General features: G+C 42.1%; 1 protein-coding gene across 7 annotated transcripts in view; it reads right to left on the bottom strand.

Moving 5' to 3' along the window:
* LOC125463994 (rabphilin-3A-like) overlaps window positions 1–12,171 on the bottom strand; it is a 214,379-nt gene that overhangs the window by 104,318 nt on the left and 97,890 nt on the right. The window lies entirely within an intron of this gene.

Genomic DNA, 12,171 nt, shown 5'->3' with positions numbered 1-12,171 from the left:
TCCCCAGGAATCAGCCAATGATGTCTTTGTCACATTCCCTCCATGGCCAGACCAACCGTCCTCAGATAAGGAGATCAAAACAATATTCTAAGTGTGGTCTCACCAAGGTCATGTACAATTGCAGCTAGACATCCCTTCTTTGTACTCAAATCCTCTCACTGTGATGGCCAACATGCCATTCACCTTCTTCACTTCCTGCTGCACCTACATGCTTACTTTTAGTGTCTGTCGACAAAGGACACCAGTGTCACATTTCACCTCCCCCCTTCCCGAGCTATCACCATTCAGACAACAATCTGCCTTTGCTATCAAAGTGGATAATCTCACATTTACCCAGATTATACTTCATCTGCCATGTATTTGGCCACTCATTCAACTCGTTCAAATCACAGTGAAGTATCTCTGCATCCTCCTCATTGCTAACCCTCTCACCCAGCTCTCTGCTCTCTACCAACTTGTGATTAGCTGGGGTCCAAGAACTGACCTCTGCGGTACCCCACTAGTCACTGCCTGCCACCTGGAAAGTGATCCATTTCCTGTTGGACACCCAGTTCTCTATCCATATCAGTAAACTATCCCCAAACTCATGTGCTTGAATTTTACATGCTAGTCTCTTAAGTGAGACTTTATTGAAAGCCTTACAAAAGTCCAAGTAAACTACATCCACTTGGTCCCCTTATCAAATCTACCCAAAAAATTCTCGTAGATTTGTCAAGCATCATTTTGTTTTTGTAAATCCATGCTGACTCTGTTTGATCCTGTCACTGTTTTCCAAGTGCTCTGCTATTAAGTTGTTTATAATGGATGCTAGCATTTTCCCCACTACCAAAGTCAAACTAACTGGTCTATAATTCTCTGTATCTTGTCCAGGTTTTTTTTAAATAGTGAAGTTACATACTCTCTAATCTATAGGAACCGTTCCACACTCTAGATGATCATTGATGCATCCCCTATTTTGAAGACCATTTCCTTACAAACTCTGGGATGGAGATTGTCAGGCCCTGGGCATTTGTTAGCCTTTAATCCCAACAATTCCCCCAACAACTGTTCCCAATATTATTGATTTCCTTCAGTTCCTCCCTATCACTAGACTGTGTTCTCACATTTTTGGGAAGTTATTTGTGTCCTCCTTTGTGAAGATAGAACAAAAGTGTATATTTAATTGGTCTGCCATGTCTTCGTTCCCCATTATAACTTTCCCCTTTCTGACTGACAGAGTCCTACGTTTGTCTTCACTGATCTTGTTCTCGTCACGGCCCAACAGAAGCTTTTACAATCGGTTTGCCTGTTTCCTGCCAGCTTACTCTCATAATCTAGTATATCTTTCTTTAAACAGTCCCTTAATCAGTCTCCTCTGTTGAAATCTAAACTGGTTCAAATTCTCAGGTCTGCTGCTTTTTTTGGCCAGTTTGTAAGCCCCTAAATTCCCTTGTGAGCTATTGTGAGCCAGTTTTCACATTTCTATCATACATAAATGAAAAAATGTTTCAGTTCATCAATGCTTTCCTTAAATGTTTGCCTGATCCAGTCACCCCTTTAAGCAACATCGCCCAATCGACCGTAGCCAGCTCACATCTCATACCATCGTAGTTTCCTTTAAGGTTGAAGGAGATAGCTCACAACTGCACTCTCAGTGCACCTGGGGCTGGGTGATACATTCCAACATTGCTAGTAACACCCAAAAAATCTCAAGAATGAATTGATAGAAAGCCTAATTTTTTTCTTTGCCTTGTTCACTTCACACCCAACTCCACTCTATAATGATCAACTGAGACACCCTGACAGATTTGTTCCTCTTTCTGTGTGAAAGGTGTGAAAACAATTGGTTGTGTTAACACTAAATAAAAACCAAAAGACGTGGGGTTGCTTTTAATCAGAAGCAAAAACGGAAATTGCTGGAAAAGCTCAGCAGGTCTGGCAGCATCTGTGGAGAGAAATCAGAGTTAATGTTTCCAGCTGAGTGACCCTTTCTCAGAACTGAGCTATTGTAATTACTATAATTACACTTCTGAACGGAGTTCTGAGAAAGGGTCACTCGACCCAAATTGATAACTCTGACTTCTCTTCACAGATGCTGCCAGACCTGCTGAGCTTTTCCAGCAACTTCTGTTTTGGTTGTGCTTACACTGCTTGCTATGTCTGAAGCCAACTAACAGAGCACAGAGCAAGCTTCAAACCTGGGCCTTCCTCATACATATCACACCTACCAGTACGAATCTAAATTGACACATTCTGGGAGTGAGTGGTGTTGACATCGTCTACAATGATGATGTTAAAATCTCACTGAGATATCTACTTTTAAATCCCTTAGATAGTCTTTTCATTTGGTTTGAAACCAGAGTATTTGAGAATTCTATCATTGGGATCTCACGACTGTTTTCTAAAACTATTAGACATCACACCATAGGCAAGGAATGAGGTAGAAGTGTTAGTTAGCTTGGATGATTGATCTGTGACGCAGAGTGATATGAACAGTGCAGGTTCAATTCCCGCACTAGCTGACATTATATGATTAAAGGTGCATTTGTGGAGGTATTTCAGAAGGTAACTGTCTGTAAGATACACTAGACGTGTGTGTTCCTGAGGCCTTATGCTCCAATGAAGTACTGACAGGATGTTGCACTGTTTGAGATGTTCTCTTTCAGCTGAGCCATTAAAGTGAGGATCCCTTTGGTGGATCTAAAAGATCTCACAGCTCTACTTCAAAAAAGGGTTATCCCTGGTATCCTGGCCAATACTTATCCATCAAGCAATATTAAAGAATCAATTCAGAGATAGTAGGAATTGCCGATGCTGGAGAATCTGAGATGACAAGGTGTAAAGCTGGATGAACACAGCAAGCCAAGCATCATTGGAGCTGAAACATCAGCTTTCCTGTTTCTCTGATGCTGCCTGGCCTGCAGTGTTCATCCTGCTCTACACCTTGTTATATTAAAGAAACAATTATCTGGTTATATCACATAGCTGTTTGTGGGAGATTGCTACGCACAAATTGGCTGTTGCATTTCTTATTTCATAATTGTAATTACACTTCTAAATTACATAATTAGCTGCTAAACAAAAAGGAATATCCTGTGATAATGAAAGAGCTTAGATAAATGCAGGTCTTATTTTTCTAATGTTTGGATTCAGCATCCAAGCAGAGAAGGCACGATGACTTGACTGGCACTAGATTCTGGGTTTGTTGACAAAAGTACCAACTTGCATTTATAAAGCTCTGTTGAGGTAGCATGCTGAAGTGGGGGATGGCGAGGAAAAGTTCTATATACCTACGGTCAATGTTTTTTGTGATCAATGCCTTTCGTGAGAATGGGATAGATTGCCAAGTGATGGCAAATAGTAAATCAGGTGTTCCTTATTTCACAACTTGCACATAAGTGCCACCCTCTCACACCAGGAAACTAAGGTACAACTGCAAAACCTGTATTTCAAGTATTTTGGACAGAGGATCAGGTGATCACTACGAATTGGCCTTCTAACCTATTCAGCCTGCTCTGCAATTCAATACCATATTTTCATCACCATTTTCCCATGCTGTCCCTATATCTCTTGATACATTTAGTGACTGGAACTTTATCTGTTTCTTTCTTAAATACGTTCAGTGACTTGGTAGAGAATTCCACTGGTTCCATTCTTTTTTTTAAATTTGTCATTGAATCGCGGAATGATGTAGCGCAGAAGAAAGCAAACATGAAGCCCATGCCAACTGTTTGGTAGCACAACCCAATCAGCCCCAGAGACCTTGTTTAGCCATATCTTTCTCTGTAAGTGGAGCCATTATTTAGATGAAATGTTAAGCCGGTCAGTTCCTGTTTGACAGATTTGTTTGATTTTTGTTTCAGTCTTTTCTGGATCTTCAATGACTGTTTTGCTGCCAACAAATTACTTGCATAGTTTTGTTAATGAGTCCTTTAATCCGTTGCTCCAAACTCTGATGATGTCTTGGCTTGGCTTGCTGCCAACTTTGCTTTAGTTCCCACCAGTGTCAGGCTTGTTAAAACTCATTTACTGTTATTAAGATATGTTATCTGCATAACTATATTACACATCTTATTGTTCATAGCAAAGTGACATGCAGCTGTGAGGTAAACTATCACACAAAGCCAGGACATGGTGTGTTTAACCAGGTTTCTTTCATTACCTGCCCTGAACATTTCTCCTCCTTGTTGCTTTACTGGGAATAGGTGGACAGCGTTCTCCAGCACTTCACCAGCTGACTGTTCTGTGTTAGGTTGTGAGGGAATCAAGCTCTTTCGCACAGGAGCCCTCTCTAGTCATGGGTTCGCTCCTTAGTGTACAGTCAGACTTTTGGCATTACCCTGTCCCTAGCCAGAAGCTAAAACCGATGTCTGCGCTTTGACTGCTCTAGCAACTTAGATCAGCTAATCGATCACAGAGCAAATATTGAACCAAGTCTCTGTCTTATTTGGAATCAAAACAGACAACTTGCAACAGTGCGATACACAGTCAGTAGCAATGATGCTATCCCACCTCCTCTACTGATATGGGCCCAAGATATCCCACTTCAGTGTGTGATCTCTTCTGTCACTTAACAGGAGATGGTTCCTTTGTTTGATTAGATTAGATTCCCTACAGTGTGGAAACAGGCCATTCGACCCAACAAGTCCACACCGCCACTTGAAGCAACCGAACCAGACCCATTCCCCTATAACCCACACAGCCCTGAACACTATGGGCAATTTAGCATGGCCAATTCACCTCGCCTGCACATCTTTGGACTGTGGGAGGAAACCAGAGGACCTGGAGGAAACCCACACAGGCGCAGCAAGAGGGTGCAGACTCCACACAGACAGTCGCCCGAGGCTGGAATCGGACCCAGGTCCCTGGGAGCTGTGAGGCTGCAGTGCTAACCACTGAGCCACCATACTAAGGATTAGTTTTAATCCTTAAATAAGCTGCATGAACAGAGACACATAAGGAGACTTCATAAAAACTAAAAAAACTGTGGATGCTGTAAATCAGGAACAAAAACAAAATTGCTGGAAAAGCTCAACAGGTCTGGCAGCATCTTGTGAAGGAGAAAACAGAAACTGAGTTCTGAGGGTCACCAGACCCGAAACGTTTCTGCTTTCTCCAAGGAGACTTCATGTTGGCTGACCAGAGTTTGGGATCCAAGAACTTATGGATCTGCAACTCATACTCAATAACACATGGCAACCCACTGTCAATCCTAACATAATTCATGGGAGCGACTCAGAGTAAAATAACCGGAGACAGAAAGAATGACAGTGTGTGAAGCTGGTCCCTGCCATCTAGCTAAATAGTCAGGGTGTGGGGAGGAGTCAGCAGTTGAACACAGCAAGTAGCATTAACTTCTTTATTTTCTTTCTACACCTTTCTTGAGAGGATGCCAATCCTTTAGAGAGGCCAGGCAGCTTGATTCTCCAGTCTCACAGCGCCACCAGGAGACACAGTTGGTACTGCAGACGGTCCCCAATGCCGAGGAACATAGAATGACAGGTGGATTAAGAGTCAGAGGTCAAGGCAAGATTAGGGGAAAAAAGTGAAGGATCAGGTCCAAGAGACTTTAGGAGGAGGGTAAAGGTGTGGATTCACCTTTGCAGGCTTGCCCTCGGATGAGTGCAGGGCCCTCCTAAGGACAGCAATCTAATCCTTAACCCTTTGCCAAAAATCAGCCTGTGCGATTAAAACTGCCAAATCTGTGGCATGGATTAGAGCTCCCCGCTAACCATCCCTCTACCATTGTGCTGTTCCAACGGGAGGAGGGTGAGGCCATTTAATTGGTCAGTTGAGGCAGGCCATGTGACACTTCCCTTGCGCCCTGTAAAATTTTAGACAGGTCATGGTGCATGGAGAGGACACCTGGAAGGTCACTTGTTGGATAAAATGTGCCCATTCTGCCTTTCAGCTCCCAGCAGGGAAGTGTAAACTCCAGAGGGCCTTACAACCAGTGACAGCCTTACAACCAGTAAGAGAACTTTACATGCCGGAAAAGAGAGAAAATGAGGGAGACAGAGTGAAAGAGAGAGAGACATAGAGGCACTGAAAGGGCAATGCACAGAGACTAGTGGAGAATGTAAGAATGGAAAGTAATTCAGAATTTTCAGGGAGGGAGAGATTGCAATATACCCCAGATAAACGCGATTAGACAGAAAGAATGGAAATAAGTATATGTTGCTATGCTCCTCGTTAAATGCTCATGTTTTGGAGAGTGTTGAAAAAATACATTGAGCTGTCCAATCAGGGACATACACCAATGGAAACATTTCATTCATTTGCCAAGGAAACAGCATCATCATACGCAGCACCAAGTTGCCGAGATTTGAGTTTCTCTTGTCTGATTCCAGGACTGTGAAGGGTCCAATTAGTATTCTGCTGCCGTAGCTCTGGCTCTGTGCTGCCAGTCAACTGTCTATAGCAGTTTCTCCATTATTAAAATCTATTACAATCTTACTGTGAGGAAGAGAGAACCACAATGTGTCCCCTGAATGAAGGGTCATAAATTATTACATTTCCAAATTGCAGAAAGAAAGAATTTACAAGAGAACTGCAATGCTGCATAAATCATGACATTATCTCCTGCAAGACAGTGATGAGGAATTAAATGACTGAGCTCAATGTAACTAGTAAGAATATGCTTTATACGCAGGAATTCTCTTTTCTCCATAGCCTGTAAACCCAAGTCCCCAGTCACACTCCAAACTTAATTTCTTTTCCACCTGAACACACTGGCTAAAGCATGAACCCAATATCACTGACTCCAACATCCACCTACCCACCCTTGTACTTCAATCATTGCTAATCAGAATGTGACTGGCTACTTCAGTTTCGTGGGGAGTGCGCAGTATCGAGACCGATACTGAGCCTGTCCTCACCAAACATGTCCACATTCACACCCTTTTTCAACACGAGGTCAGTGGGCCACAATCAGGCACCAGTTAGAAATGATTCTTTCTGAAACAGCTCAATTTAACAGAGAAATGCATTTTATACAGTGTAATAGCTGGCTTGCTGTCATCGTGGGACCTCTGCCTCTACTGTCAAGGTTTCCACTTTACAGCAGCCATCAACATATTACTTGATGTCAGCTGACACTCTTGCGTCCTTCAGAGAGCCAGCAACCATGAAGGAAAAAGGAAGATTTAAAACAAGCATCTGTAACTTTGAAGCACTGAGTGAGTCAGAATTATCCACTCCCTATTACTGTGGAAAGGAAAGAAGATATGAGCCACAATTTGAATTTGTTTCAGTCTCAGTGGCAAAACTATGAAAGAGTTATAGAATGAAATAAAAAGACTGAGTAAGTAAGAGTTGCAATAGCTGTTATCAGTGCTGGAGATAGAGTACAACAAGTTTCATTGTTTCCTCAATTTCACTGAGGATCAAAGAACACAGAAGGGATTTTGAAGGTTTTGAAGACATATTAAACCCTATATTAATATTATTTTTGAATGTTACACATTCAACTTCAAATCTCAGAGGGAGACTATTAATATATTTGTGATGGCATTGATACATCTAACCGAATCCTGAGAGTTTGGACAACTGGAAGATGATTTTATTAGAAACTCAACATCATACATCAGTTTAGCATTGTCAGGGCTAATGGTGATGACTGGTTTTTTGAAGTTGCAAAAGGACAGCATCAAGTGAATGTGAAGAGTCACACAGACACCAGTGCTTCAAGCAATGTCATGAGCAAAGATCTGTGCAAAGTCACTCAAGGTGGTATCCCAGAAGTTAAGCCAATGAATGTAAGATCTAGGCTATATGATGGAATGAAGCCCAGCGCAAGAGGACAAATGAATCTGAGAGCCCAGTGTAATGGTGAGAATGGAGAACTGGAGCTCTAGACAGTGGACATTAGCAAAATCCACTCGTGTTAGCTGAAGGATGTATAAAGTTTGGGCCAATATCCCTGCACAAGCCAGGAGAGATTTGTGGCATTTCACAAGCTATTAATCAATTGACTGCTGAACAGATCCTGTGATATTATAAAAATGTTCTTGAATGTCTCCCTGGAGCAGGTCACTTTGAAATGGATGAGAGTGAGAGACCAGGTCAGTTTCTTCCGAAGAGAGTTTCAGTTTCCCTCAAATACAGATTGAAAGACCGCAGAGAGGAAACTGTTGCCCTCTGAACCTGGGAGATCCTAAGTTATGGAAAGAAATAGAAGAAGACCAAGAAATCAGTTTTTGATGAGATAGCAGCTGACTACAAGTGAGCAAAAGCAGGAGAGGCAGTCAATACAGAAAAACAAAACAAAAATAATGATAAAATAAAGGAACAATAAGAAAAAGAAGCAGTTGAAGATGCTTGAAGTCAAGCACAAAAGACTATGTACTAGATGATCAAACTTTGTGCAAATCCTAAGAATGTGAGAACTGTAAGCAAAGCTGCAGCAACCAGCAGATTTGAAGGCAGTAGCAAATAACTATTGGATTTGAGAAGTGGTTCGCAGAATTCTTACCTAATGTGACAAGGAGCATAAACATCTACTCAAGCTCACTGTTCAGGCAGTCCAGTGGTGAATGGTTTTAAAACAGGAAGCGGCTTTCATTAGAATAAAAAAAACTTCCAACAGTAGCTCAACCTGATTTGGAAGCAGAGTCATTGAATCTGAAAGAAAAGCATCTTGTTCTGGTCAAGCACCCACCATAGGAATGTCAATCCTCAGGGAAGTAATACTCCCTCAGGAGAGAAGAGAACCCAGCCAAACTTACAACAATAACTCACATGCATGTCATTAAAAGACCTGCATGCTTTAGAAGAAATGGATAAAATGCACTGATGAAAGTGGGACTGTCTGTAACTATTGTTCATGAATTGTATTTTTTGTTTACTAACCGTGTAGATTTCTTAGCTTGAGTAACTTGTAACTGCAAATGGTACTGTGTGCAATTTCTTTAATGGAAAGGGTATGTTGGAGAAATCCATTTGGATACGGTATACTAGCTGGCTGGCTGTGGTCATGTGACCCCCACTTCTACCAGAAATGTTTCACTTCAGTTTATAGCAAACATTAAACATGGTACATGAAACGTCTGAGGAGTCAGATGCCTTTACAGATAATCCTGACTGGACTTATATCAACCAATTTGAGATTCAAGTCAGAGCACGGCACCTGCAAGGTGTTGTGATTGGAGAGGAGAGTGACAGTATTGAGCATTGAGTTGGGTTAGAGGCTTCAGTGTGTGAGCAGTGAGTCAACTTCAAGGGGTCATTGCATAGGTATTTGGTCAGGTTTGTGGTGTGAATTTGTGGCATCCAACACTACGTTGCATCTCAGGGAGAGTGGGTAGCAGTCAGAACATGAGACCTATATGAGGGGCCTCACAAGTGCCGCACAAGGGACAGGGAAGAGGCTGCAGAGGAGCAAGAGAATGTCAGAAATGGGGTGACTGAGCCATGTGAGGGGCAAGAAAGGGTGCCACTAGAGGAACGAGACAAGGGGCAGTGGAGGAGCCACATGAGGGGCAAAGAGAGCCTGAAAGAAGACGTAAGTGCATGACATACTGGATTGGGTTAAAGCTAATGCAACGTTTGTGAGCAGGCTGTAATGGAATTCAAGTAGTTTAAATAATAACTGCAGGCAAATATATTTTGTGTTGTAAAACAACAGAGTGGGGATCATAAAATCATACTCAGTGTAGAGGAACCCAGCAGGTCTATGAAGAGAGAAACAATGTCCAGAAGAAGAGTCATACTAGACTTAAAATGTTAACTCTGTTTATGTGTCCACAGATTCTGTCAGACCTGCTGAGTCTCTCCAGCATTCTTGAGTTTGTTTCAGATTTTCAGAATTCACAGTATTTTGGTTATTCAGTGAAGATTTTCTGGGTCCACAGTGCAAGAAACCTCAAACTTTAACCGGATCTACTCAGTCCTTCCTTACCCAGAGCAATCACAACCAAAACAGCATTCCAATTGACCTAACATCCTCATTTTGGAATTTTGTTTCCATTTTTTGAGCATACTCACAATGTTTCACAAAGATTATCAAAACAATAAGTATTTTCGGCTGATATTGTATCAGTGATAATGGGAAGTGCAGATGCTGGAGAATCCAAGATAATAAAATGTGAAGCTGGACGAACACAGCAGGCCAAGCAGCATCTCAGGAGCACAAAAGCTGACGTTTCAGGCCTAGACCCTTCATCAGAGAGCCTCTCTGATGAAGGGTCTCGGCCCGAAACGTCAGCTTTTGTGCTCCTGAGATGCTGCTTGGCCTGCTGTGTTCATCCAGCTTCACACTTTGTTATCAAGTATTTGCGGCTACTCAGCTAACTTTGGTAGTTCACCATTAACTGTAAATGACTGCAATGAAATAATCTCTCTCAGCTATTGACAGAACTCATAGCTAATGAAAGGGGGCCTCCCTTTCCCTATCTCTGTAACCTGTTCCAGGCCAAAAGCCCTGTGATATCTCTGCAATCTTTGAATCCTGCTTCCTTGCAAATCATTGATTTCAATCACTCTATCATTGGTGACTGCAGAGATCCTAAATTCTGCCATGCTCTCCCAGCACCTCTCTTCCTGCTTAACTTGCTTTCCTCCCTTATGACATTCCTTAAAACCTACCTCTTGAGCATCTCTTTAAGCAGCTTTATGCCATACTTTATTTTTTTAACTCTCCTGTGAAATATCTGGGATGTTTTGGTATGACAAAGCTGCTGGAAAAGTTGTCACATGTGTTAAATGCACTCCACCTTGCGCTCAAATTCATGTTTAGAACGGATCAGTCTGATATGCTCCCTTTCCTTGTCACCCTACTTGGGAAAACAGCCAAGGGTGCTCTACTGCTGTCTATCGCAAACCTATCTTTGCTGGTCAGTTGACATGTGGGAATTCTTACAGTTCCCCCTCACACAGTACCATTGCCCTTATCAGCAACTTTGTAAATAAGGGGCCTGAGCTATTTACTCACTGTGCAAGTTTGATGCCAAAATTGAGTGCATCAAAGCCATACTGTAGGATAATGGCTACCTTGATCGGATCGTTTCCCACTCCATATCTCGCAAAATTATAAATGGCCCAATGATAATCGCTGTTGTCCATGGAAAGTGTCTAGTCCACCTCACATTACCATGGAAATGTAAGCTATCTCAAAGGGTGAAGCTAGCTGTTTAATACTGCCAATATGCTGTAGCAACGGAAGTGTTTTTCACCACTAACGAGGTGTTGCTATCAAGCGTCCTGCCTGTCACCCAAGTGAGTAGCGTGGGACGTGAACCTCAATGCTGGTGTGATGCTAGACGTGTGGATCATATCAAGCAACATGTACCTTCAACCGTTCACAACAAGCGAAGTACTGACCATACCCAGCCAGCCCATAATTGTAAAACTCGCTTCCAAAGCATGAGATGTAATTCTGCAGTTGGACAACATTTGCCTAATGCTGTTAAGTATTGAAGAAATACACTGATAATCAGTCGAACGTCATTAGTCAAAATCATAATATGTGGCACAATTACATGCACTGGGAGCTCTATACGTAAATACACAAGGCCCAGGTAAACAATGTGTACATATACCGGCTTCAGCACATGAAAAAGGTGTCAGCCACTTGCTGATTCATGACTCAGGAAAATGCTTTGACCAATCAGAGTCAACTTACCTGGTTTAATAATCAAAACAAAAGCCTGGCAGTTAACTATAACTCATCATTAACTGCAGTATTATCCATGTCAACACCTTTATCAGTCTGATTCCACTTGTCAACTAATCAGCATTAGCAATATCTTTCTGAAGGGTCCCGACCCGAAACATCAGCTTTCCTGCACCTCTGATGCTGCCTGGCCTCTTGTTTGCTCCAGCTCCACACTGTGTTATCTCTGACTCCAGCATCTGCAGTTCTTGCTATCTCAGCATTTGCATCATGTTGTACCTGGGGACAGTTTAAATGTTGGTTTTCCTCTTCGTATCATAGTTTATGGATTGTCTAGATGAGTGCAAGATAGAAATTTTGACAAAATGTGTCTTTGCCCAGCAATACAGAAATTATTCTCTTTGAGGCCTCTCTGGCTGTAAACAGATTCTTGAGGAGATGGCCAGAAAATTGCATGAAAGGCATAAAAATCAGAAGCAGAAATTTAGGAAGATTGTTCCAACAAAGACCAACGTCAGCCAGGCTTCCAAAAAAATTACCATGTGTTCTTTTTTGTCAAGACTGAGGCAAGAAATAATGGG

This window comes from Stegostoma tigrinum, chromosome 26 (genome assembly GCF_030684315.1).
Source record: "Stegostoma tigrinum isolate sSteTig4 chromosome 26, sSteTig4.hap1, whole genome shotgun sequence".
Lineage (NCBI taxonomy): Eukaryota > Metazoa > Chordata > Chondrichthyes > Orectolobiformes > Stegostomatidae > Stegostoma > Stegostoma tigrinum.
The sequence above is the reverse complement of the archived record's forward strand: the minus strand, read 5'-3'. Positions and strand labels throughout refer to the sequence as shown.